The sequence below is a fragment of the Dipodomys merriami genome, unplaced genomic scaffold, assembly GCF_024711535.1.
Source record: "Dipodomys merriami isolate MVZ:Mamm:240054 unplaced genomic scaffold, mDipMer1.0.p SCAF_58, whole genome shotgun sequence".
Classification (NCBI taxonomy): domain Eukaryota; kingdom Metazoa; phylum Chordata; class Mammalia; order Rodentia; family Heteromyidae; genus Dipodomys; species Dipodomys merriami.
The window spans coordinates 5907259-5934624 of NW_027206157.1; the positions used below are offsets into that span (position 1 = coordinate 5907259).

Genomic DNA, 27366 nt, shown 5'->3' on the forward strand with positions numbered 1-27366 from the left:
TTGTTTTAGCTCCCTTATCGAAGATTAGATAGCTATAGGTCTCTGGGATCATTTCTGGGTTTTCAATTCTATTCCATTAGTCCTGAGGTCTGTTCTTATGCCAATACCAAGCTGTTTTGATTACTATGGCTTTATAGTAGTTTGAAATTTGGTATTGATATTCCTCCAGCAGTGTTCTTTCCGTTGAGGAGCGTTTTTGGTATTCGGGGTCTTTTATTGTTTCACATGAATTTTTGGATTGCCTCTTCTATTTCCTTGAAGAATGAGTTTGGAATTTTGATAGGTATCACGTTGAATTTATAGATAGCCTTGGGAAGTATTGCCATTTTCACGATCTTAATCTTCCCAATCCAGGAGCATGGGAGGTTTTGCTATTTTTGAAGTTCTGTTTTGATTTCCTTTTTCAAGATTTTAAAGTTTTCATCATAGAGGTCCTTCACCTCTTTGGTTAAGTTAATTCCTAGGTATTTTATTTTTTGTGGGGCTATTACAAATGGAGTTACTTTCCTAATTTCAGCCACAGTTTTCTCATTGTTGGCATACAGAAAAGCCATTGATTTTGGGGGGTTAATTTTATACCCTTCTACCTTGCGAAAGTTTTGAATCAGCTTGAGTAATTTGGGAGTGGAGTCTATGGGATTCTTTAAATACAAGATCATGTCATCTGCAAAGAGGGAGAGTTTTATTTCTTCTTTCACTATTTGGATCCCTTTTATGTTTGCATTTTGTGTCATTGCTGTAGCTAGGCATTCCAATACTAGATCGAAGAGAAGTGGAGAGAGTGGACATCCTTGTCTTGTTCCTGAGTTAAGAGGAAATGGCTTTAGTTTTTCACCATTAAATATAATGCTGGCTGTAAGTTTGTCATATTCAGCCTTTGTTGTATTGAGGAATGTTCCATGGATTCCTAATTTTTCCAGAACGTTCATCATAAAGTGGTGATGGATCTTGTCGAATGCTTTTTCTACATCTATTGAGATAACCATGTGGTTCTTATACTTGCTCCTATTTATGTGATAAATAATATTAATTGATTTGCGTATATTGAACCAGCTTTGCATCCCTGAAATGAATCCTGTTTGATCGCGGTGTATGATTTTTGGATGAATTGTTGAGGTCGATTGTCCAAAATTTTGTTGAAAAATTTTGCATCAATGTTCATCAAAGTAATGGGTCTATAGTTCTCTTTCTTTGATGAGTCCCTGCCTGGTTTTGGGATGAGGGTTATGATGGCTTCATAGAATGTGTTCGGTAGTGAACTTTCCTATTTCAAATTCATTGAAGAGTTGGAAGAGTATTGGTGTGAGGTGTGTTTTGAAGGCCTTGTAAAATTCCACTGTAAAACCATCTGGTCCTGGACTTTTCTTAGCAGGAAGACTCTTATTGCTGTTTCTATTTCCATGCTTGATATGGACCTGTTAAGATGGTTTAACTCATCTTGGTTTAGTTTTGGCATGTCAGTATTTGCTAGGAAAAGGTCCATTTCTGTCAAGTTCTCAAACTTATTAGCATAAAGTTTTGAGAAGTATTCCCTTATAATGTTCTGAATCTTGGTTGTTTCTATGGTGATGTTTCCATTCTCATCTCTGAGTTTATTAATTTGGGTGTATTCTCTTCTTTTTCTGATAAGATTTGCTAAGGGTCTGTCAATTTTGCTAATTGTTTCGAAGAACCAACTCTTTGTTTTGTTGATTCTTTCTATACTTTTTGGATTCTAATTAATTTAATTCTGATATAATTTTAATTATTTCTTTCCCACTACTGCATTGGGGTTTATCTTGCTGCTCTTTTTCAAGGAGGTTTAGATGTGTCATTAAATTATTGGTTTCAGATCTCTCAAATTTGTTTATGTAGGAGGTCAGAGCTATACACTTGCCTCTGAGTACTGCCTTTGGTTTATCCCAGAGGAGCTGTTAATTTCTGTGTTCATTTTTGTTGAATAGCATGAACATTTGAATTTCCTTTCTAATGTCTTCCATATTCCACTCGTGATTCAGCAGTGTGTTTTTCAGCCTCATGTGTTACCAGAATTTCTTTGGTGGCTTTTGGTGTTGAGTTCTAATTTTATTCCCTTGTGGTCAGAGAGAATGCATGGTATAACTTCATTGTTTCTGAGTTTGCTTTGTGGCCTAAAATGTGGTCTATTTTAGAAAATGTTCCATGGGCTGCTGAGAAAAACGTGTATTCTGATGGTGCTGGGTGAAATGTGCGGTTGATGTCTATTAAATCTAATTGACCTATGCAACTGTTTAGATCTGCGGTTTCTCTGTTGAGTGTTTGCCGAGTTGATCTAACTAGTGGGGAGAGTGGTGTGTTAAAATCCCCAACCATTAATGTCTTTGGATCTATGTGGGTTTTGTGGGAGAATAGTGTTTCTTTGATACATTTGGGTGCTCCATTGTTTGGTAAATAGATATTTAGAATTGTAATATCCTCCTGAAGGAGGGATCCCTTAATTAGTATGTAGCGACCTTCTTTATCTTTTCTCATGAATTTTAATTTGAAGTCTATTTTATCTGATATTAGGATTGCAACTCCCGCCTATTTATGGGGTCTGTTTTCATGGTAGATTTTGTTCCAGTCTTTAACATTGAAAATGTGTTCGTTTTTACGGGCAAGATGTGACTCCTGCAGGCAGCAGATAGAAGGATCTTGTTTTTTAATCCAAGTAGACAGTCTATGTCGCTTACTTGGAGATTTAAGTCCGTTAACATTATTAGATAGAACTGAGGGGTATTTGGTATTTCCTGCCATGTTATCCACCTTCTTGGGGGCTGCGAAAACTAGTTTCTTCCTAAGGTTCTTGGATTCTCAGTTTGGGTGCAGTTTCTTGGCCTTTGTTGTGGTCTTGTTGGTTTTCTATGTGTAGGACCTCTTTAAGAATCTTTTGTAGGGCTGGTTTGGTGGAGATGTATTGTTTCAATTTTTCTTTGTTATGGAAGGTTTTTATTTGGCCATCAGTTATGAAGGAGAGTTAAGCTGGGTACAGTATTCTTGGTTGATAGTTGTTTGTTTTTAGGGCATGGCATACATCATTGCAGGCTCTTCTTGCTGTGCTTGTCTCTGCTGAGAAATCTGAGGTGATTCTAATTGGTTGCCCTTTATAGGTGATTATTCTTTTCTCCTTGACAGCTTTAAGGACCTTTTCCTTGGTCTGAGTTGATCCTGTTTGGATTATAATGTGATAGTGGGATGTTCTATATTCTTCTTGTCTATTTGGGGTTCTAAAAGTTTCTTGTATCTGAATAGGTCTATCTTTTTGAATGTTTGGGAAGTTCTCTGCTAGAATCCTGTTAAACAAATTTCCTAGAACATTAACTTCTGTTTCTAGGTGCTCCTCTACGCCCATTATCCTTAGATTAGGTCTTCTGATGGTGTCTTCCAAGTGTTGGACAGATCTATCATATTTCTTGGACTTGTCTTGGATGGTAGTATGTTCTTTCTCTATAATATCTAGGCTGTCTTCAAACCCTGAGATTCGATCTTCTTCATGGTCTAACCTGCTGTCCAGACTTTCTACTTTGTTTTTTATCTCTTTTCCTTCTAATTGGTCACTTTGATGGCTTCAAATTCTTTGTTGAAGCTTTATTTTAGATCTTGTATGAACTTCTTTACTTCCTTAATTTGATGTTCAGTGTTTATTCTCAAATCACTTAGTTGATTAGTTATGGTTTCCTTGGACTCCCATTCCTTCTGTTAGGTTCCATTCATCATTGCCTTTTTGGTCTTCCTGACTTCCTTCAGCTCTTTGTTAATGTATTCCATGAATTCCTTTAGTGATCTTTGTGTATTCTCATCCTGCTCTCTCAATTCCTGTATTACTCTTTGCTAGCTTCCTCCCTTTTGTGGGATTCCTGTAGTTCTCTTTGAGTATTCTCAGCCTGCTCATGCCATTCCTGCCTTTCTCTTTGTGTATTCTCATGCTGCTCACTCAAATCCTGTATCAATTTTTGAGTAGCTTCCTCGCGCTTATGATATTCCTGTATAAACTTTTGGATTGCCTCCTCTCTCTCCCTATCACGCTCATACAGAGTCCTTTTTATGTTTTCAATCTTTTCATTCATCATTTTTGCCAGCAGTGTTTGTAGAGCTATTTGGGAACTCTCCTCTGGATTATTCATTATTTGTTCCTACCCCTGGTTATCAAGAGTGGGAATTGAGATACCCGGGTTTGCCATTTTTCTTGTGTTTTTCCAGCTTACTCTGCCCGTTTGAGATGAAAAGAGCTCCAGTGTTGTGCTAGTACACTATCTTAAGGCAAGCATCAACCAAAGTCTGAATTTGCACACACAATAGTCTACAGATACAATCTAGTTCAACAGATACATCTATTCCACATCAAACAACTATATGTTAATGGGCTACGTACCGCGAAGAAGAATTTTCACAACCAGAAATTATTAGGGTTAGGGAGAGATGTGGTTAAAAAAAGTAATAGATTGATGTGGGAAGGCACAGTGAGAGTTAACTAAGTCCTAATCTCAAAGCAGGAAATAGGTTGTGTAGGATGAAAGTAGAGAGATAAAAAAGAAGAAATGAAAGGGAAAAGAAAGAGAATAGAAAAAATATAAAAGTAAAAATTAATAATATTATGCAGAACAAAAACAATCTATTTAGAGAAGAACGTGAATATATTGAGAGAAGGGGACGGATATAAAGGAGATGTGAAAAACTTAAAAATAAAAATGCTTAAGGGGCTGGGATGGTGGCTCAGTGGTAGAGTGCTTGCCTTGCATGCATGAGGCTCTGGTTTCGATTCCTCAGCACCACATATAAAAAAAAAGCCGGAAATGGTGCTGTGACTCAAGTGGTAGAGCACTTGCTTTGAGCTGAAGAGTTAAGGGACAGCGCCCAAGCCCAGAGTTCAGGCCCACAACCGACCAAAAAAATAAAAATAAAAATAAAAATGCTTAAAATATTATATAGGTATAAAGAGGTAGTACTGCTATTAAGGAATTTAAGCCTCAGAGGTTTTGAATTGAGTAATAAATTTGTGGATTAAGTGTGTACACAATGGGGGATATTGTCTAATAGTCAACTAAGAGTTTATCTGAGGATGTGCAGGACAACAATTAAGTCACATAAAGAAGAACAAAAGAGAGGAAATGGTGAAAAGGACAAGAAAGGAAGAAAAAAAGATCAGCAGTCCAGTAGAGCTAAACAAAAAACAAAAAGATAATTAAAAAAGAAAAAAAGAGAAAGAAAACAAAAAAAGAAAGAAAAACGCACACTCATGTATCCCTAAAATAAAAATTTAAGAGGAATAAAAAGTTACTGGAAAACAATTTTTTTTAAAAAACGCAAAAATTAAAGATTAAAAAAAGTTTTAGAAAAGAAAAAATAAAATTTATATAAGGTACCAAAAGAAGAAGAAGTAGAAGAAGAAGAAGGAGAAGGAGGAGGAGGAGAAGAAGAAGAAGAAGAAGAAGAAGAAGAAGAAGAAGAAGAAGAAGAAGAAGAAGAAGAAGAAGAAGAAGAAGAAGAAGAAGAAGAAGAAGAAGAAGAGGAGGAGGAGGAGGAGGAGGAGGAAGAAAGTTCTTTGATTTTTGGGGGAGGGGTGGGAAAAATCCAGTATCTCCCTTGTGTATGTAACCAGCCTCTTGTTGGAGTCTCTGGTCTGCTTGTGGTCCTGTGTCTTGGTTGGTTTCTTAAGTCAGTTTTTTCTAACAGGCAGAAACATGCTCTGCTTTACCCAGGATTTTGCGATCCTCCTCCAAGGCTAGTTCAATGGGAGGCAGATCTACTTTGAGAATCACAAAAGAGGGAGTTGCAGTGATGAAGCTAGGTTCTGGGTAGAGTTGAGGCCTTTCAACAAACAGTAGCTTTTCACGCTGGCTAGTTTGTGAGAAATTCACAGCACCCACTCTGGAGCCATTCTCAGGGTTTCTGTTTACTGAATTTCAATTGATTGTCGAGGCTGCTGAAGGGAGGGGCAGCTTCTGGCTCTGATTACCCAGTGAAGAAAGCCACTGCTAGGGCTGGCGCCTGAGCTGGGTGACTTTTCCCTGGGTGGAGCTGAGTCTGGCAGGTCATGCCGTCGTTAAGTTCTTTTGACCTGCTAAATGACTTGTTTTATTCCAAGGCTTGAGTTGGGGCTAGCAGCTCCAACGAGCTTTGTCGGTATCCAAGATGGAGATCTCCGGTACTGGGGGGGTGGGAGGGGTGGCCTTCCTTCCTCTGCTCCCTGGGAAGGAGTGAGGATGTCAGGCTTCTACTCCCGCCGAGTCTTGGTTCCTGGGTCATCTCTGGTTCTCTGAACTGCAGGCTGAAGATGTCCGCTCCTTGTCGGTTCTTGCTGGTGTTGAGTAGAATCCACTTGCCCGCTGCATCTGGCTCCTTCATCCCAGACTCTCTGTGGTTCAGGTATGGCCCCTGCAGTCGCTGCCACCACCGCTGCCGCCGCCGCCGCCGCCGCCGCAGCTGCTAGCAAGAGCTCAGATCTGTCTCCTAGCCTGGATTTTCTCTCTCTGGCCTGACTCTCTTTTCTGTGATGGCACACTTGGTGTGATTCTCTGGCTTAGGACTGTTCACTGGAACTCTAAAACTGCTTTCTATGCAAGAGCTTGTTTAGACTCCAGCTTCTGCTCCTCCATCTTCCCGGAATTCCATCTCCATGAGACTCTTATCTCGAATAAACCACAAGATAAACCAGAACTGGCACTGTGATTCAAGTACAGTGTTAGCCTTGAGCTGAAGAGCTAACTGACAGCGCCCAGGCCCAGAGTACAAGCCCCATAACCAAAAATGTGTATACTCACACACACACACACACACACACATACGTAGGGATTGTGTTATTCTTTTACCCATTCATCATTGGTGGACCTACAGCTTTCTTAATGATTGCAATAAATATGGACAAGATCACATAGTAGATCTACTATTGCCAACTTAGATATTTTTAAATGTGCATTTACATGCAATTTAGTACATTAATGATGTTGTCCAGTGATCTACTTTGAAACTTTTTCCATCTTCTCTAATTGAAACATTGGAGAAATGCACCTTCTACAGATCTGCTTTGCTAATTACATCACCATCAATTATTTAATGCATATGGCATTCCATCAAGGTAACTGTCTTTTGAACTAGTGCAGCTGCAAGCACTTAATCATTCATATGTTTACTCATATTTTTTTTTATTTTCAAGATGATGTACAGAGGGGTTACATTTACCTAAGTAAAGTAGAATGTGCATTTCTTCTCAAACATGTTACCACTTCCCTCATTTTTCTCATAATTTCCCTCCCCTCTTACACCTTCCCCCCAAGTTGTACAATCATTTCCGACATATTATTCTGTGTATATTGCTGCTCTGTCATCTTTTCTCACCTTTCTGTTGTTCCCCTTCCTTTTCCTTATTCAGATAAATGTATATAAAATACCAGAGTACCAAAATCAAATACAGTGACAACAGGGGATATATCATAGTGGGAAGAAAATACAAAAAATTTACTTGTTTTTATTTTTTATTTTTGGCAGGGGGCGGGTGGTCATGAGGCCTGAACTCTGGGCTGGGGCCTGTCCCTCAGCTCTTCAGCTCAAGGCTAATGTTCTACTACTTGAATCATAGCATCACATCTGGCTTTTTCTGTTTAGATGTTGCTGAAGAATTGAACCCAGGGCCACATGATTGCAATAAATAGAGGCAAGTACTCTACTACTGAGCCACCATCCCATCCTGTTGTTGCACTTTTAATGTACTATGTGATTTTTTCGTTTTTTTGGTACATTCTCTTTTTTTTAATGAGTTTCAAATAATTGTGGAAAATTCTTTCATATACAAATAGATCCTGTGGAGATTTTAGCTAGAAAAATTTTCTATGTGTTTCATTATTTTTTATTTTTGTCGGTCATGGGGCAAAAAAAAAGAAACTTTGCCACTTTAGCGGGGAGGGGGGGAGGGAGGAGGAAATGGGAAGGTATGGGAAGGGGAAACAAAGGAGGAGCAACAATGCTTGATAAGAAATGTACTCATTTCCTTGCCCATGTAATTGTAATCCCTCTGTGTGGTATTTTCACAATAAAAAACAATAATAAAAAATTGCTATGTGTTCTGGTATATAGGTATAATACTGTCTTCTTTGGAGGCCAAAGTAGGAAGATTTCTTGTTCAAGTCCAGCCCTAGTAGATTAGCAGAACTATATAACCCCCAAGTATAAACAAAAGGGGTTGTGGACATAACTCAAATACTATAGCACCTACGTAGCATGCACAGGCTTTGATTCAATCTTCAGGGGAAACAAAAGTGAAAAGGAAGAGAAAAAATCCTGAATTATCAAAGTTGATACTGTGCAGATATTTCTAGATAACCATTTAGCCATCAAAACTATACAGGAATTTTTAGAAAGAGATAAGAATTTCAACAAATTGCAATTGCAGCAAACATGGCTTATTTATCTTATTTATATTATGGTGGGAATAACAGGCAATTAGAATGAATATGAGAGCTTCAGAAGAAATTGGCAATTTATCGAGGAAGAATGTCAAGCATTGCTTTGAGACACTAAAAATGGAAGCAGCAGGTCAGATTTCAGACATATTTGCAGCTGAACTGGGATGTAGACCAGCCCTGCCCTTACTACAGTCCCCTGAAAAAATTTTTGCCAACCTCTGCTATCCTTCTGGGCTGTAAAGCCATTCTCCTAACCTGCTCAGAGACAGGGGCTTCACCCCAACCAACGTCTTACAAAACAGTTCACCTTTTGCCAGCCCCAATCAAAAGTCCTGACAAATAAGCAATGGAATTCCCATCTCTCCTTCGTGTTTTTGAGCTAAAATTCTGCAGCCATATTTTAAGAATGTATTTTCAAGATTGTTTGAATTCGTGTTTCCTGGATGGGAAACTGGAATAGCCCCAAATGCATCTATTTTTATTTGTTTCCCACTCTGCTGATATTGTACTCACTTGACACCATGGAAATCATTGTGGGTAACCCTTGAAGTTGAGCTAATTTTTCAAGGCCCCTGGGCAGTGGGATAGATCACCCTCTCAGATTAGCTATTACAACCAGTGATTAAAGTGTAACCTGGTCTTTCAGAAATAACAGAAATTCTGCCACGTTTTTCAGTTCTGTTAAATGTGGTGGACAGAGCTAACCCTGAATGCTGGCTGCATGTTGGGTTGCCATAGAAGCAAGCAGCATCCTTGGCCACTTGTTCCACAGAGAAGCTCCTCCCTGTGCCAGCTTAATAAAGCAGAAAGTACCTTTCTTTGTTGCTGGCATAGCTATCTCTGCCCTCCCCAAGATAGCTGAACAATAGAAGGGGTATCTCACTAATATGTGGCATGGAAAATACAGGCAACAAAGTGATGGACTTAGCTGTGTCCATTGCTGGCCTTAATGACCCTAGGGGATAGGTGAGATTTTACATTAGACAAGATCATCAGTAATGCCAGTGGGAGATTCTTGTCTAAGCATTGGGAATAGCTCTCAGTGTTTCTTTTGCCTACATTAAAGGCTGCTTAATGCACTAGAGCTTGTCTTGGAAAAGACACTGAAAGGAAAAACATAGGGGATCGAAAGGGCCACAGAGACACAGAGTTGTCCTAGCCCCTTGTTAGGGATCTTAGAAGAGGAGGTGCACACATGTGGAAGCCCTCAATTTAAGCCTCACTTGATTTGTGAAATAAAATCATTCACTGAGTTGATGTGCCTCCTGAATTCTGCCTACCTGCATGTTTCCCTTTACAATTCACCCAAATGCCAAGGATGATACAGTACACTGTACTCAACACTCTTTAAATAAACTGAGGCTCAGGGATATGAGCCTGAGTTCCTTGGTAAGCAGCAATGCTGGCACTTGGATCTATGACTCCAGCTGTGAACCTACACTTCATTTGTCTTTTCTGACCTTGAAATAAAATTCTCTTTTCCTGCCTGCCAGCTAACTAGCTCCATGCTCAGTGCCCACTTCCCTATACTCCAGTTCTATCTAGAGAATAAAATACTCAAAGTCAACTATCTTCCACACTGATGTGTCTCTGCTTACCAGGAATCAATGCCTGGGGTGCTGGTATGGCAGCAGAGGACAGCCTCCTTCTGCCTTCCTTATTTCATGCAAGTTTCTTTGTATATACTATCTCTCTTGTAACGCAAGGCTCTGGTGGAGCAGTGTTGCTAATGGGGCAAGATAGAAATCCTAGAAGGTGGAGTTCTCTTTTAATTTTAAATTCCTTAATTCTCAGTTGTCTTACTTTCTGAGGTATAACATATAAGCAAGGGGACAAAGAAATATGCTTTTAGCAAATATCAGAAGAGTTCTCTGTGTCTATTAGAATTGTTGTTTTTGTTGATCATAGAGTTTGAACTTAGGGTCCAGGCACTGTCCCTGGGCTTTTTTGCTCAAGACTAGAGCCCTACCACATTGAGCCAAATTTCCACTTCCAGTTTTCTGGTGGTTAATTGGAGATAAGAGTCTCACAGACTTTCCTGCCAGGGCTGGATTTGAACCACAATTCTCAGATTTCAGCCTCCTGAGTAACAAGTATTACAGTCGTGGGCCACCAGCACCTGGCAGAAATTTTTTCTTTTTTCTTTTTTTAAATACTGTGAGATTTGCAGAGAAAGCAAGAAATTAGAATCTATTGTTGGGAGAGCAAATTAATTAAATGTTTTGTGGACAGCTTGACAAAGTACATTAAGTAATGAAATATGCCTCATCTTTGACCCAGCTAAATACATCTGAATATTCCTCAAAATAAGTCACAGAGAGAGGAAGATATTCTGGGCAAGCATGCCTCAGCACCATATGTCCGTCCTAGGCAAGGTCTGGAAAAATAACCTAGGTGATAAAATTATTACTGCATGTATTCAACTAACTGGAAAGCAATTCTTAAAATACTACATGCCTATTGAAAGGAAAAGGTATTCTTGACACAGGAAGCAAAACAAAAACAAAGTGTTAAAAATAATAGAGTTATCTTGGGGTTCATTTCGCCTAGCATCATCTTTTCTGACCATCTCTGCTTGTCTCATATGTCTATAGTTCTAGCTATTCTGGAACCTAAAGCCAGAAGCTCACTTGAACTCTAGTTCAGGGCTCACCTAAGCAACATATTGAGATACTGTCTAAAAACAAATAGCTGTCTTCATCTAACCAGACCATGCTCAAGAAATTATGTAGTCCCAAATGTTTGTATAAAGTACACTTAGGAAGAAGAGGTTCAGGTGTACCTTCACATACAAGGGTGACAGATAGGTAATGACAAATATTTAAGGCTTGAAGACAGAATTTTTATTGTGTTCACTATAAATGTTGTATTTGAACAGATCAGACAGACAGATAGAATTGTGTCCATTCATTGAGCCTAAATCAGAATAAAACATACTTAATCGAATCCATTACATGTTACCACAAATTATAAGGCAGCTATCCAACCTGGGTCCTTGCATCCAGCATAAGGAGAATTCAGGTAAGAAGAAAACATATGTAAAGATGATCGAAGGGTTTAGTAGAAGAGAAAAATAACAAAGAGCACATATTATAGACACACCACAGAGAAAAGGGCAATTCGGCCCAGGTCAGCCATCTTGGCCATTTTCCTCATTACAGAGATTGGTCTTGGGTTAAATAGGGAGAATTGTAGACCTTGAAGATGGCTTTCTGATTGGTGGCTATCCTTTCTGTTTCTTGTAATGTTATGACTTCAAAGATTTATTGCCCCATCCTTATGTACTCAACATTTTGAGCATACTCTTTATTCTTCTGTAGCCCTCTTCGCCCATATCCATGTCAGCTAGCTTTGGTTTAGCAGCTGATCATGCCATCTGCCAGTTCTATAGACCACATGTTCTGATTGACTACTTTGCACTAACTCACACTAGAATTACTCTGATTTAAAAAAATATGCCATGTTATACATGCATCTGAACAACATGTGGTAGCACATAGTACATTATGTATCAGGTAAAAATAGGGAATAAACATTTTCAGAACAAATACTGTAGTATATTCCCTAAAGTATTAAGTACTACAATTGTTTTATTGAAATGTATAATCATACGTAACTGGTATTTTTGTCAATAAACCTGCTTTTATTTAGGAGGTAGTATGTACAGAAATAGCTCTTAGACATAATATTAAGTTATCGTAAAAACAACTCCACTTCCATTTCTATTCAAGATGGGTAATTTAGGTATCAATTCCCTCACTTTCTAGAGCAATGAGTTCTCTTCTTCATAGGCAGAACACAGATTCTGATAGCCTTCTTGCTTTAGAGCTGGCCCTGACATCACCCTGACACACTGGCATGGCTTTTTCTTCCCACCAGGTTTCTATCAGATAGGGAAGCTTTATGGTTGCACACTGAAGACTGACCACCCCAATCTCCAGTCCATGTCTCCCAACTTGAGATAGGATATTCCTTACAGTACCTGAAGTCCATTAGTCCATTAGTCCATTATCTATCTATCTATCTATCTATCTATCTATCTATCTATCTATCTATCTATCTATCTATCTATCTATCTATCTATCTATCTATCTATCTATCTATCTGTCTATCTGTCTATCTGTCTATCTGTCTATCTGTCTATCTGTCTATCTGTCTATCTATCTATCTATCTATCTATCTATCTATCTATCTATCTATCTATCTATCTATCTATCTATCTATCTATCTATCTGTCTGTCTGTCTGTCTGTCTGTCTGTCTATCTATGCTCTATTTTGTGTGCCAGTACTGGAGTTTGAACAGAAAGCCTCATGCTCTTCCTTAGCTGTTTTTGTTCAAGGTTGTCAGCCTCCCATTTTAGCCACACTTCTGCTTCCAATTTTTTGCTGGTTAATTAAATATAAGAGGCTATGGACTTTCCTGCCCAGGGTGGCTTTGAAACACAATCCTCAGATCTCATCCTTCCAAGTAGCTAGGATTACAAATGTGAGCCACCCCTGGGTGACTTCTTATCTTCATACACCTCCTATGGTTTGTGTCATCACCCAAAGGGCTTCTAGCCATAGAAAGCTTACCCATTCTGTCCATGGTTTCAAGATGGAGGCAGCCAAAACTGACAGTCTCAAAGCCTGTGATTTCATCCCACTAGACCCTACCGAAGCCTTCACCACATGAGGCATCTCCCTGCCATGTTCTAGCTCCAATCTTTTTATATCCTTTCTCCCTTTTCTCACCTTCTACCCAGACATGCATAATCTCATCATTACCTTGGAACTAGTCATCTATCCATCCCATTCCTGGCATTTAAAGAACCCCTGGATTCCAATAGCTCAAGCCTGTATTCCTAGCAACTCAGGAGTCTGAGATCTGAGGATTGTGGGTCAAAGTCAGCTTAGTAAGAGTGAAGCCCACGAGAACCTTACCTTCACTTAACTACTAGAAGTTGAGCTGTGGTTCAAGTGACAGAACACGCTAGCATTAAGTAATAAAGTTCAGGGACCATGTACAGGCCCAGGTCTGTTGTGCATGTACACAAATACGCATGAAAACACATAATGTAATCTGGTTTTATTGTTTGGTGTTTGAATAAGGCTACTTGTTTACAACCTTAGGAAAGAGCACATTTCAGTTGCTTTTTCTACAGTGAACTTGGATGTAAGTCCTGTGTTGTCCTCAAACCCCTGAGTTTCAACAACTGAATATTACAAGTACTGGGATGTTATGCCTGAATGAAATCAACTGATGGTTGAGTCTGCCTTTGCCAGCTGACACTGTCCAAAGGGTACTTCTAGTCTTTAGACACTTCCTATGGAAGTGACTGTCCCTTGTAATGTAAAGACTTTTCAGCGGGGGGGGGGGAGGGTGTTGGGCTGGTAGGGATGGTAAGGGGAAAAAAAGGAGGCAACAATGCTTAATAAGAAATGTACTCATTACCTTGTTCATGTAATTGTAACCCCTCTGTACAATGTTTTCACAATAAAACTTACTAATAATAAATCAAACAAACAAAAAAGACTTTTCTGCCCCCTGGCTCCTGAAACCTCCTCTGAAGTTTTCTTCCTCCTGTTGTCAGGATTCAGCTCATGTGTGCTCCTCTCCAAAAGGCTGAGCAAGCTTTCTTGGAAGATGCATTCTGTCTCCAGGGAGAATGAGACATAATACCTCTTTGGGCAGTAACTCAGGTTTCTGCCCAATCCCATCTGCCAGGATTTTGACTGGGCACTCAGAGCTGCAGCTAATATGGAATGAATGAAAAAGACAACAGTGAAAAAGAAGACCTCCCAAAAGAGCTTAGAGAAAGAGTCATAGATTGGAAATTGCTTGGAATATGGTCTTCCCTCCATGAGGCCTCTCCATTTACTAGCTAGCATTCCTGGGCTGGAGTGCCTCTTTGTGGCTCCACCCTTGGTCATGTATACAATTCCTATATTGCCAATGTAACATCAAAAGCTGATGTTCCCAGGGACATTGGAGGGGACAGCAAGAGGTAGCTACCTATTACTTACACACAAACTACTTAGGCTGTCTAAAGAAATGAAGTCTGGTCATTTGTAGCATTGTGTTGGCAAATTCACCATCTATGGATGGGAGTGCACCTTAATCCTAGTGGAGCTAGAAGAGTCATACAAACGGATTACCCTGAAGCTTTGAGCAGAGCTAGCTGTTGCTGCTGGCTTCTCGACTATTTTGTCTTTGAAGTACCAAGAAATTGATGAAAACATCAGCACATCAAAGCAATTCTCAGTGTTCTTTTGTCACAAGAGTTCCAAAATAAGTTTCCAGCAATAGTTTTGCAAAAGCTTTCGCTGCTCTGTCCCCAGGAGAGACGTCACCTGCCCAAAGTGCCTATGGGACCTGGACATCATCTTAGAAACCAGCTCATCTGGGCTTGTTTGAGGGCTCTCGAGGTAGAGGCGGGGGTGGGAAGTTGATATCCCCAGACCTTATGTCTTTTATCGAGGCATTATCTCTTATTATAATGGTCTCTTTTCTTTTCAGTGAATATCAAGTGTTGTCCTGAATACTGGGTACAAAGCTGTGAACAGAATGAGGTACTTTCATCATGGGGCTTATTTATTGCTGCACAGCCTAATGCATCATAAATAAGTGGAGATTATGCAGAATATTATGAGAAAAAGGCATGGTAAGGAAAGCCAAACTGTATGATTTCACAATTGAGGGATGTGTAGCTTATACACAAAGCCCAAAAAACAAACAGCTTTAATGTTGTTTCTCTTTTTTTTTTTTTTTTGGTGGTAGTAGGGCTTGAACTTTGGGATTGGGCATTGTCCTTGTGCTCTTCAGCTGAGGTCGAGAACTCTATTTGGTTTTCTGGTGATTATTTGGAGATAAGAATCACAGGGAGGGCTGGGAAGGTGGCTCAGTGGTAGAGAGCTCTCCTTGCATGCTTGAGGCCCTGGGTTCGATTCTTCAGCACCACATAAGCAGAAAAAAAAAGCCAGAAGTGGCGCTGTGGCTCAAGTGGTAGAGTGCTAGCCTTGAGCTGAAGAGCTGAGGGACAGCACCCAGGCCCAGAGTTCAGGCCCCACCACCCGACCCCCACGCCAAAATAAAAAAGAATTGCAGGGAGTTTCCTGCCCATGTTGGTTTTGAATCGTGATCCTCAGATCAGCCTCCTCAGTAGCTAGGTTTACAGGTGTGAACCACTGGTGCCTGGCTAATGTTGCTTCTTACTTGCTCACCTTTGGTGCCAACGACCTCCATGAGTCAAATCTCGAAGTGTCAAATTGAGAACTATCTTGTACTTTGAGAAGTTATAGGGAAATAAAAAATTCAGAGATATATGCCACAGGTTAGGGAGTCAAAGTTGGATTTGAATGTTTTGTCTCCCTTTGGGTGAATGCTTCCTCTTCAAAGATTTAACACTTTTCTCAAAAACAAAACCAAAAAATATGGGATGGATATACTTAAGCCATATCTTGTCTTGAAAGCCTTCTTGTTTTGAAATTATTTTAAACTCAAAGAAGAGTTGCAAAGAGTAGTGAGAGTTCCCACATACTTCTTCACTGCTTTTTTATTATGAACATACTATTAACATCTTATATAACCACTCTCATTTACTGATTCTAAGACATTCACATTTGCACAATATTTTCAAGCTCCAGATGTTATTTGAATTGTATCATATCCCTCTCTAACGTCTTTGTGTATGTGTTCTTGTATTAAAGTACTGATGGCCACAAAAAGGGGTCAGAAATCATTTTTTCCTTACCTGAAAAGGAAGAGGCATGGGACATAGTTCTAACAGTGTGTAAGTGTGGAGACTGCACATTTTGGAAATGGTTACAAGCCTTATTAAAAGAACTATCTAGTTAATAAAAGTTGTCACCCTGGTCAATTGTCCTGGGCCACTGCCTCAAATGTTGCCTTAAAAACCAGCTGGACACCCGCCTATCAAGCCTATGCCACATATCCTTAACCAGTCTTAGTAGAAATTTGCAGCCCAGAAAAATGTGTGATAACCCTTTTGAGTCGGTGTGGGACCCTGCTGCTGCTTCTACCCACCCTTCTGGATAAAGTTCAAGGACGGCCTTATAGTCATCTGGAAGGAAATCTATGTTGTCATCCTGACCATGTTGACCATAGTGACAGTGGACTGGACTCCTGCCTGACTCCATCACCTCTGACTGCTTCCCAGTGGAAAGCTGCTTTGGATCTGCTGAAACTGAGTCTGTGGTATATTATTTCAGTGATATCCAGTAACTCTCTCTATTCCCACAGTAGATATTGAGGGCAAGGATGATATCACTGGCTTGCCTCAGGCACTTCAAGGATTAGGAAACTAGAAATCCACTCTACAATCAAATCCTTGCTTGGTTTGGGTGTGGTAAAAGGCCGCTTCCAACAATAGCTATAAAGGAGAGATCTTTATCAATGGAGGTAGTAGGAGGAATGAAACTCACCCCTGCTATTAGAATTAAAAATTTAACAAAATTCTCCACCCAAGGGATGCCTTGAGGCAGTTCTGATAACCTGGTTCCTCAAGCCAAAGAAGCAAAATGGGCCCAAAAGCCACAAAGAAACTCAGGGAAAGAAAGTGTAGTAAAGAAAGCCTTAGAAAGGAATTGAAAAAAAATCTCATCTGGATTAAAAAAAAAAGATATAAAAATAAGGATTGTCTTAAAATGTTTGTCACAGTGAAAAGGGGAAGAAGACAAACCCCAGAAAGTTTAAGTATGTAACAAATGGTAGGAGTATGTCTTAAAAATGAAGCTTATGAGTAAGTTGGTATGAAATTAAACTAGCTTTCATATACATAGAGTCATGATGGGTGAATTGATGTGGAACTATTCTTTATGTTTATCTGTATGGTAGGGAGGAAGGATATACCCACTTCAATCTAGATGCTGGTTTAGCTAATTAGAGCAGCCAGGTAGACTCGTTGTGAGAGGGGATTCTCTTAAATTTACCATGACTGAATGACTCCTTCCCTTTGCCCTTTTGCGCTCCCATTGCATTGTCTATTCCAAAGGGTTTATGCCCTGTGAAATGATGTTTGGCAGACCATCCTTCTTGTATCCTCGCTTAAAAACTGCAATGTTGACATAGATGACTGCTCCAGTCTTTACAGGCACTGCAGACTGTTCAACAGGAACTCCATTCCCAATTTCAGGCACTCCTGCAGGCAGCCCCTGTAGTTGGACCTAATTACTGATCATGAGACACTGTGTGGGTCATATGACATAAAAAAAACTAACTATCCTCAGTGGAAAGGACCTTATACTGCTATCCTAACAGCTCCAACCACTGTCAAGGTGAATGGGATCTGGTCCTGGATCCACGCTTCACCACTTAAGGTGGCCCTGCTACCAGAAGAGACAAATGGATGGACCCTGAAAAGCCTCTCAAGCTAAGACTTATCTCATCATAATTTTTCATTTATGCTTCTGTGCTCTAAATGATGTTAACTACCACTGGCAGTTTAAAATCAGAGACAAGGGGACAGTTTTCTTACTTCTGCTATTGTAATGTCCCTGATTGTAGCAATTTAATTTTACCAACCAACTCAACTTGTGGAATATGACAAACTGCTTCAGGTATCTTGATGTCACACCCCTTCTCCTACTATGTTCTGGTGCAATGGAAGCCTATGGTCATACATTAATCCAACCTTGGCCTCTTGGATTTTGATAACAGCAGTTCCCCAATTAAATCTTTATACCAAAAGTGAAAATTTTCAGAGATTGTTATGCCACCTCTTAACCAAGAGGACAGATTTTATTCCTATAATGTTAGGGGTGAGTCTGGTTACCTCTGTTGGAGGAGCAGCTTTTGCTGGAGGTGCTGTAAGACATAGTTTAAAACTTGCTCAAGAATTTGAGGAGAGGGTAGATGAGGATACTCATGCCTCTTCAGTGTCTCTGGCATGCATACAAAGACAACTGAACTCTCTAGCGGGGGTGGCCTTGCAGAATCATACGGCACTAGACCTTCTCACAGCTTCCAAAGAGGGAACCTATGTTTTTCTAAGGGAAGAGTGCTGATACTGTGTAAATGAATCACGGCTGGAGAAGAAAACATAAAGGTTGTAGGTAAACTGTGTGAAGGACTCCACCAGCATCCATCTGCTAAACTAGATCTAGTATGGGTTCAAAGCCTTTTGGCCTGGTGGCTAGTATCCCTAGCCACCAGCAATTATACTATTTCTTCTACTTGTTATTACTGGTTCCTGTGTGGTTAAGTCTTTGATATCACTTATAGAAAAAATAATTGGGACTGTCAAGCTGATGGCCCTTCAGGCCCAGTACAGCCTCCTGAGTCAGGAAAAAGAGTCAAGAATTTGACTCAGTTACAAAAAGAAAGGGGAATGTAAGGATCTCTTAGGATTAAAGACCCCAAGACCAAGCAATGACACTGAGTCAGAATATTAACCTCTTATGGGGAACTGAGGAATGCAATAATCTCTTGCTTGAAACTGAGGAATGAAATAACAGGAAATTGCCATTGTAAAAGTCCCTTGTTTGGAAAAAAAAGTTGATGTTATCATACTAATAGAACTTTGCAGCTTGTACCTGCTTGTGTTTTTTGCCTTCATTAGCCTAGGCTGTGTTCATGTTTAGGGTCATAGTGTTAGCTCCCAAGTCTACACTGTGTCCCTGGCAGGACAACTTCTGTAACACCTAACAAACTTCTTTAATCTCTAAGCCCGCTTTGATGGACTCATTCTCAGACCCTGTAAGAATTGAAATAACAGTGATTAAGTTGTCTTAGACACTAATGAGGGGAATTTGTTTTAAGGATATCTCAGGTAATCTCAAAGTAAGAATAGAGTAGGATCAGACCTAAAATCTAGAAGTAGCCATGAACATCCATTGGCAACCTGGGAATGATTGTCTCCTGAACCCACATTCCTGTTTCAGCATTCTCACTGTTAAGAAAATGGAGGAAAACAGAAAAGGAATAGGCCAGACTCAATGATCAACAGGTGGGGACTGTTTATTGCCAGCAAGGTGCATAGACCTTTCAGGTTTGGAGGTTGTTTGAGGGACAATATTTTGGATGGACTTATATAGGGCTTGTTTTCACAAAGAAGCAGAAAATAAAAAGTGGCTTATGCTCTCTTAGGCCACAAGGAGACTTCCTTGACCAGGCCCACAAGTTGAATGTTCTACACTGGATGAAGGGCTATTGTCCCCTGGGGACCAAGTGTTATATCCTTGGCCAGGCACTGATTGGAACCTGCCTGCTGACAGGCATGTGGCCACGCTTGTTTTCTTGTACCTGGTGTCTTGCTTGAGCTGGAGGAATTAGGCAGGAATCAATCTTTCACTCACTGTAACAAATTTTTCAAGCCAAATTGCACAGATTCCAGCCTGTTACCTTTCCTGCAGCAGAATGTGGGGACATCAGGTTATACAGTGCTGTGGCGTTTTAGTGAGAGCAATGAAAAGAGTCCCCAGTATGTGACTTCTGTTAGAGTCATCGGAACTCTTGAACAGAAAAGTGTTGGTAGCTAGTTGTGATTCAGCTAGCTGCAGAAGGTCTCTGGCATCTCTAAAGGAGAACTGGGTCTCTCTGTTGACTGCCACTGGCAGGTAAGAATGTTACTGTAACAGAATAGAGTTCTAATGCCTGTTCCCAGAGCTAGGGCTGGCTCTGATTAGTAGAACCAAAGGACAAGGCTTGGGAGTGGTAGAGGCTGGTGGTCAAATGAATCTAGCTGCTCAGCAGAAAATGGAATATGAATTTTATTAAGAAATACTGGAGCATCTCTTACTCATGAGATACCCTCAAATCAGGCTTTCACTGAGCTGGATGCAGAGCAAAACAAGCACAAAGCCACTGGTAACAACCAAAAACCAGCCCTGCTTCTATTCCCTGCAAACATTCTCCAGGAAATATTGCCACACCATGCAGAACAATTCCTACCAGATCTGCTGAGTTTCTGCTAGGCCCAAAAGTCGGGTTCCCTTTCCATTTTACTTTTCATTTTCAGTCTTTTTCTCTTGCTTGTTTTTCTATGAGATCTTCTTTTATTTGTATTTACACACACACACACACACACACACACACACACACACACACACACACACGCATTTGTGAAAATACCTTACAGAGAAGTTACAATTACATGAGTACATGAGCAAGGTAATGAGTACATTTCTTATTAGGGATGGTAAGAGGAAACAAAGTGGGAGGCAACAATGCTTGATAAGAAATGTACCCATTACCTTTTATTTGTATTCTGTGACAAGTGATCTGAATTTTCCCTGTTACTGCTTCCAGCACATGCTGCCCTAGGTCCAATTGAACACTCTACCACAATGCCTGGACCTCTGCTGTAACAGCTTCACCTAGTCCTATAATTGAATCCCAGGAGGCTGGGAATATGGCTCAGTGATAGAATGCTTCCCTAGCATGCATGAATTCATGGGTTCGATTCCTCAGCAACACATAAGCAGAAAACACCAGAAGTGGTGCTGTGGCTCAAGTGGTACAGTGCTAGCCTTGAGTAAAAGAAGTTCAGGGGCAGTGCAAAGGCCCTGAGTTCAAGCCCCAGGACTGGCACAAAAAAGGAAAAAGAATTGAACCCCAGGGCTTCCGATGTCACATTTAGAAGGCATGTTTTCTTCCTACATTGTCTGTCATGTGTATCTACAGCTTTCTCTAACAAAGGTTTTTCATTGAAACTACAGTTGCTTACATCTTAGCCTTAGGATCTGATATAGGGATTGATCTCTGGGCAACAGGGCTGGTTGAAATGCAAGACATTTCCTTAGCACAATTCAAGGGCCTACTCTACTTGTTTTAATGTTCTGGGAAAGTTTTCTTTTTTTTTTTTTTTTTGGGTCCAGTCGTGGGGCCTGAACTCTGGGCCTGGGCACTGTCCCTCAGCTCTTCAGCTCAAGGCTAGCACTCTACCACTTAAGCCACAGCGCCCCTTCCGGGGTTTTCTTTTTGTTTATGTGGTGCTGAGGAATCAAACCCAGGCCCTCGAGCATTCAAGGCAAGCGCTCTACCACTGAGCCACCTTCCCAGCCCCTGGGAAAGTTTTGTAAAGCAGTTTTGAAAGTTTGAAACAAGAAAGCACCAAGCTCATGGCTGGTCTCATTAACTATTGGGTGAAAACTCCAGAAAAGTGGTGGGAGGTGGGGATGTCTTCCTGCTTGGCCCATAGTAGCATGGCATGCAGCTCTTCTGCAATCAAGCATATTTCTACTGATCATATGTGGACATGGCCAGCTCATCCTGGTACTCTCCAGGTAGTATTTCTTAGGCAACAGGAACTCCATGTAATGAAGTTCAGGGAGTTTACACAGTGCAGAGAAGAGGCGCTTGAGGGTGCAGGCTCACAGCAGGTTAGCAAGGAACTTGAGCTCCTAGAGATAGAGGCAGGAACACAGGCCCAGGATCATCATGACCACATAGCTATGGGTAATAGCACACTCCACTGGGGTCCACACCCGCACTATCTGGGCAACCTGTTGCCGGAGCTTGAGGAAAGTAGAGGGATATAAATGAAGCAGATTGTGTCTACTGAGGTGCAACACATCCAGCTGGGCAGCATGGATACAGTCTGCCAAGAAGTTCATGTCCACATGGTTCAGAGCACAATTGGCCAGGTCCAGCATTCTCAATCATGTCCTGAACGGGCTGTAGAACATGGAATAATCAGCACTAATCAGGGGAGTTCCATGTGAGCAACAATGGATGTGAGCAATCCATCTGCTTGTCTGTCACAGAGAACAAAGACTACACCTTGCAGGGCAAGTCTTGTTCTTACCTGACTGCATGCAGTCTATGAAAATAGTTTGTGACACATGATGCTACATGAAATGCAAATGTCTGTGTCCATAAATATGGTTCACTGGGATGCAGACTGGCTCCCTTGCTTTCAGACAGTCTACAGCTGCTGGGCTTGCTGTGTGGTTCAGAATTAACCTGAACCAACGAAACCTTTGTCTTCATCTCACCTAAATGGCAGATTTTATCAACAACCATTTTCATATGAAAGGAGTTATGTACATGATCCTGGAGAGAACATCCACTCTGAGAGCTTGCTACAGAGGAAATGAGGCATTAGTAAGAAAAAAGAGCCATTACTCTAACAATAGAAGAATCCATTACTATAGAGCCAGGAAGGGAAAGCCAGACATCCCCAACTGAGGCACCATATCCACAATCCAATAATTCTGATTTAGATAGTGTTGGAAGCAAGCATCAGCAAAGGGGCAGCTGGGCCCTGTCTCTGACTGAGTCCCTCACTGTCTGTGCATGCCCCTCTTGATATCATAACTGCAAATGGGTGAAACTATTAGCTAAGACCTTATGATAATCCTGCTTATGGAGGAGGCCAGGCATTCCCCCAATTCCCATGAATGATCTTGGGTTAATATCTGCTCAGAAAGGCCAGGGTGACACTGCAGTCCCACAGTCAGCTGACAACAACCTCATGTCACCCAGCTGAGCCAGATTTCTATACCTGACCTGAGATAATGCCAGTCACACAGTGTTGGGAACTTTTTTGCACCACAATAGACAGCTACAGGAGTCACTATAGTTAGCTTTGCCTTATAAAGCAACATTCTAGACCCATTAGTTAGCATGTTCTTTTCACAGAGACCTCTCCCTCTCCCTTCCCCCTCCCCCTTTCCCTCTCTGTCCTGCTCTTCTTGCTTTCCCCCACTCTTCCTCCTATCTATGCTAGGGATTACAGCCAGGGTTTTTCATGTGCTGGTCAAACACTGTAGCATCAAGGCACATTTTAGCCCTCATTTTTCTTTCTTTCTTTTTTCTTTCTTTTTTTTTCTTTCTTTCTTTTTTCTTTCTTTTTTTCTATCTTTCTTTCTTTCTTTCTTTCTTTCTTTCTTTCTTTCTTTCTTTCTTTCTTCCTCTCTCTCTCTCTCTCTCTCTCTCTCTCTCTCTCTCTCTCTCTCTCTCTCTCTCTCTCTCTCTCTCTCTCTCTTGTCTATCTCTTTCTCTCTTTCTTTTCTTATTTTGAAGACCAAGACACCATTCAAACTCAGTATCTGATGCTTTTGCTCACTGGCTGGTACTCTAATATTTGAGCTACACCTCCAGACCTTGTTTTTTGAGGCAGTCTCCCCATGTTATCCATGCTGGACTTGAACTCACTTTCCTTCTTCCTCAGGCTTCTGAGTGTTGGGATTGCAAGCCTGGTTTTGATGCCTACCTTACACATTGTCTCTTTCTAACTAGAAGCAGTCCCCTGAGGTCCCTCACTATTCTGGATCACTCCTGGTCCTCCAACTTCTTTATTTCTCTTTTGTGCTCTCTTATGTGCAGCTCCAGAGAGCATTGAGCTTGGGGCTTTGTGAATAAGCTGTTCTTCTACCTATCACTCAGTGCCCCTACAGCCTGTGAAGCCAATGACCAGAGTGCTTGACCCATCCCTCCTCCTTTCAGTATCTGAGATTCACCCTAGGAGAATCTGGATCTTCCCTGTCAGCATGGAGAGGGCCACACTCAGCTCTATCAGGTAAGTCATGTGACTGAGCTCTCAGGAGATGGAGCCAAGGAGGCAGTCTTCATGCTTAGAAGTTGGGACAGAAGTGAAGGGTGTGTCAAAGGCCTTAATGGGGAGGATGAGTGAAGTCAGACGAGGGAATCCCACCTGGGCTAACAACTGCTGCACATGCCAGCATGTAGCCGCACATTGTGGGCAACTTCCAGCTTGCACAGCTAACCTGTCCTGGCTAGGCCTAACACCTGCAGAAGCTGCCCAGGGCTCAAGCTGTCTTCCCTGAATGAGGGGCAGTGCATTTGCAGAGCAGCCATACCTGCTGATTCCAGGGCCTGCACCACTATCTCAAAGTTGCCTTCAATGGGCTGGGAAGGTGGCTCGGTGGTAGAGCGCTTGCCTTGCATGCCTGAGGCCCTGAGTTCGATTCCTCAGCACCACATAAGCAAAAGGAAAAAAGCCGAAAGTGGCGCTGTGGCTCAAGTGGTAGAGCGCTAGCCTTGAGCTGAAGAGCTGAGGGACAGTGCCCAGGCCCAGAAGGGCCCCACGACCGGACGCCCCCCCCCCAAGAAAAAGTTGCCTTCAATGACAAAGAAATAAATGAGGACTTCAATAGGTCACCTAACTGCACAGGGCTCTGCCTGTAGTTGGTAGCATATTCTAGCCAGGAGCTCAGTGTGGCTCCATATTCCCAGAGCCCTTCCACAAAGGCATTGCTGTACCTGCACATCCCGGATACCCATAAGGTCAGATCTCTGCAGCTGATAATCCTTTTAAAGAATTATTTAAGAAAGATTTTTCCTTTGTTTTATTTAGAAAAGAATATTTTAAAGGTTCATTCCCTGGAAAACACTTCCCCAGTTTTAAATGCCAAGACAAATAGTTGGGTTCCACATGAGAGTGCCATTAAGATACTAGAACTCTATGTACTTTTCAGGGATACAATGAATTTTGGGATGACTCAATGTTTTAGGTATCCATGATTCTAACACTAGATACATTTCTACTTTCTCAATACACTGAGAAGAGATTTTGATTCCAAGAGACTTTGAAAAATAGTATGAAGTCTTTCATAACTCCGCATCAACTCTTCATTTTATGAACTTATTTTCCAAATATATAGTTAATTATTTTCTCCAAAGTCACAAAATCATTTTTTGAAGATTTTCTAATAGGGATAAAGCTTTGAGACTGAAAGGTCAATATAATCCTTTTTGTCTACTATAATCAAGAATCTCTTAAAATTATTGTTGAATGTTAAATTCCTCCAAAGCCTATACTTGAATGGAATCGCTTCTATCTTGAGGGTATGAATTGTGTGTGCTTGGGAAAAATTCCATTTATCCCATTAATATGTGGAGGATATTTCACAGTAAGGAGATCCAGGTAGTACTTACCCACTTTGGTCTCATCTCTGTACTCTGTGCGTTTGGGCAAACTTCAACTTTGTTCACGACTCATTTAACTTCTGTAGATTCTATGATGAAGATACTCTTTTTTTGTGGGGGGGGGTCTGGTTGTGGGGCCTGAACTCGGCCTGGGCACTGTCCCTCAGCTCTTCAGCTCAAGGCTAGCGTTCTACTACTTGAGCCACAATGCCACTTCTGGCTTTTTTCTTTTTGCTTATGTGATTCTGAGGAATTGAACCTAGGGCCTCAGGCATGCCAGGCAAGCACTCTACCCCTGAGCCAACTTCCCAGCCTGATGAAGATTCTCTTAAATTTAATTTTTTTCTAAAATATATCAGAAGCCTGTAAGTATTCCTCAATACATCATGTATTCCCACAACTTATGCAATCCCTTCCTTTGATAAAAAGTCCTTCCTCTAATTAATATTAGCTAACTCCAATAGTATAGTATAAATAATTACTCAGGTTGAGGAGAGAAAGTTGTGATATAAGTGAAATAAATACTTAGTTTTATCAAATTTTATCATTTTTAACCTCTGAAAAATTCTAGAGGTCCTAACTAAAAGCAGCTTTCATGTACACACACAAGAAAAGAGGTTAATTAATCTATTATACACTAAGAACAATGAACCTCTGAGAGAAAAACCCATGGCATTTTTAATTATGGCTGTTATTATTATTTTAAGAACTTTTGTATCCCTTTTTATCCAAAGAAAAAAATTAGATACTATTCTTAAACAGACCAAGTTTCATTACCAAGAAAGTTAAAAAAAAAACCTAAATAATGTGAGAAAATAACTATATATTATAGATTTTAACCTCAGAGAATATATGAAGAACTCCTCAATCAAGTAACACAAAAGGAAATTCACTTTAAAATAGTTGTGGAACTTCAACAAACATTTCTTCAAAGCAGAGAGATAAAGCACCACTAAGCAACCCCAAAGTTGCTAGGAAAATGCCATCAAATCACAGGAAGATACTGCTTCATGCCTTCTACAATGACTGTGACTTAAAAAAAATACAGAAAATGGTCTGGGAATGTGGCTTAGTTGTAGAGTGCTTGCCTAGCATGCATGAAGCCCTGGGTTCAATTCCTCAGTACCACATAAACTGAGAGAGCTGGAACTGATGGTGTTGCTCAAGTGGTAGAGAAAAAGAAGCTCAGGAATAGTGCCCAGACCCTGAGTTCAAGCCCCAGGACTAGGAAAAAAAGAGGAGGAGTTGAACTCTTTTGGCACAGCTAAGGTAATGAGAATGTATAATGTTACAACCACATAGAAAAAAAGTTGGTGAATCTTCAAAGAGTCTAACATAGAATTACAATATGACTCAACAATTCTATTTGTAAAGATACAAACAAACAATGGACAATAGAACTTACATGGATGCCAGTGTTCATTGTAGCCTTATTTATAAATACTGGAGAGAAACCTTCCGAATGTTCATTTATAGATGAATGAATAAACAAAATATGGCATCTCATAGTATGGAAATTAATGTGCCACAAGAAATAAATGACACTCTGTCCATGCTGTAACATGGACTGCACCAACCTTGAAAAACATTATAAAACTAAGTATTTCAAACCAGACACAAAAGCATAGCTCATGTATGATTGTACTTATAAGAAATATCTAGAATAGACAACAGAAACTGATAGCAGATTAGAGATTGTCCACAGTTAGATGGAGGAAGAGATGAGTGACAATTTATTGATTAATGATGATACAGTTTCTGTCGGGTCTTTGTCCGTCCCACGAAAGACGGACGGGGTCTGAGGAAAGGTAAGTGCGGCGCTCGCCCGTTCCCCAGCCTCCCTCAGCCCGGGAGACAATCAGACACAGGAGGGAGCCAAATCCAGCAGGTAGAAAACTCATTTATTAAAAGAGAGCAGCCCTTTTTAAAGACAAAAAGGCAAGGGAGGAAGAGGAACCAATCACTGTCAAGGTCATACCCTATCATGCACCTAAGCCTTCACGGACTGGTTAGGAACTGATCAGAAGGTCAATTGGGCTCTGCCCACTCTACTCCCTCCCAGCGCCATCTTTGCTGCCCATGTGCTCTACAGTTTCTGTTTGAAGCAATAAAAAATTTAAATACTGGTGATGGTTGCA

General features: G+C 40.7%; 1 pseudogene; it reads right to left on the minus strand.

The window, feature by feature from the left end:
* Positions 1 to 17379: 17379 nt before the first annotated feature.
* Positions 17380 to 25252, minus strand: LOC138813052 (leucine-rich repeat-containing protein 14B-like; annotated as a pseudogene).
* Positions 25253 to 27366: the final 2114 nt, after the last annotated feature.